A 1,391-nucleotide genomic window follows, 5' to 3' on the forward strand; every position below is an offset into this window, starting at 1 on the left:
GCCGCCGACGCCGCCCGAGCGCAGGGCCGACGCCGCGTCCGCTATTGACCGCAGCGACGAGCACTTTACACTGACGCAGCAGGCATATCGCCAACCAACAGACATCTGCATTTTTATGGCGCTATTCAAGAATTTCAAGAACAAATGATAGGGGAAAGAACATTGATTTGCCATTTTAGCGCGTGGCCGCGAGGAAAGTCTGGAGAGATATCATCTGAAATATGCCAGGGATTTTTTATGTGCTCGCATCGTAATGGAAATCTTATGGGGAATAACTGAATATCATTTCCCCGCGAACTAGCCCTTTCTGCGCGGGAAAATATGTGTGTGACCTCCGCCTAATGCGATTAATGGCTCTGAAATTATGGCTACAATGTGCCTGGTGTCGCGCGCTTTAAATTCTGCCACCCCGCGTCTTTGTGGTGACCTGATACCATATTTTCAGCCATGGTTGTTGAGACAAGGAAAATTTCGTGTCGCGGAAGATGGACTAAGGCGCCTGTCAAGGGAGGCGTCGGAGCCGCCCTTTGGAGCCGCATTACGGACACGACTGATGCGATAGATTTCCATAAACAGTCCAGCTTTGGGAAACTTTTATTGCAGAGCGAAAAGCCGCGGTGGCGCTTTATGCGATGTCTTCAGAAGTAAAGCAGCCGTACGAGATGAACAGAAAAAAAATTCTCCATGCGGGAAAACTTTTATGTGCACTATAAACCCCGGGTGAATTGACTCACAGGTAGGCGGAGACATAACCGCACCTGGATGGTCGTCGCACGGATTCCCCCCAAAACGAATTTGTTTGGCTATTTCTTCACTTCCGGAGGACATTTGTTCAAAGAACCTGCTCGGAATTACGTCGAGTGGATTCGATATGGCGTCTCGGCGATGAGGAGACGGTGCAGAAGGAGGCCAGAGGTGGAAATGGGTCGGGGAGAAAGGATTCACGAGCCATAGGAAAAACAAAGGGAAAGAGAGGAGGCAACATAAATAGAGCTATGAATTAGCATTTATACATCTTAATCTAGAGCTGATACCACCGCTTCAAGCAAGATTACTAAAGACCTTCATTCACGCAAAATAACAGTTCCGGACTTCCAGTGACACGGAGTCCCGTAGCATTCACATCATTACACAGCCATCATTACCTCTTCGAAGAGAACCATTACCTCCAGAAACAGCCTTTTGTCATCACCGCTATGCGTCTTTATCGCCTGAATCATTACCGCAGTCGTGTATTCAAGCTGCGTTTGTGCTAATGACACGGCGGCACAAAGCGGACGGCGTATCTCAGCCGCCCATCAGCCTGACGAGCCTCCCTGCGCGGGTGGCGCTTGGGGACGCCTCGTGCGACTCGGCCGGAACAAAGAGGACTTTCGTAAAGATTCGTGAAT

This window comes from Penaeus monodon, chromosome 22, assembly GCF_015228065.2.
Source record: "Penaeus monodon isolate SGIC_2016 chromosome 22, NSTDA_Pmon_1, whole genome shotgun sequence".
Taxonomy (NCBI): Eukaryota; Metazoa; Arthropoda; class Malacostraca; order Decapoda; family Penaeidae; genus Penaeus; species Penaeus monodon.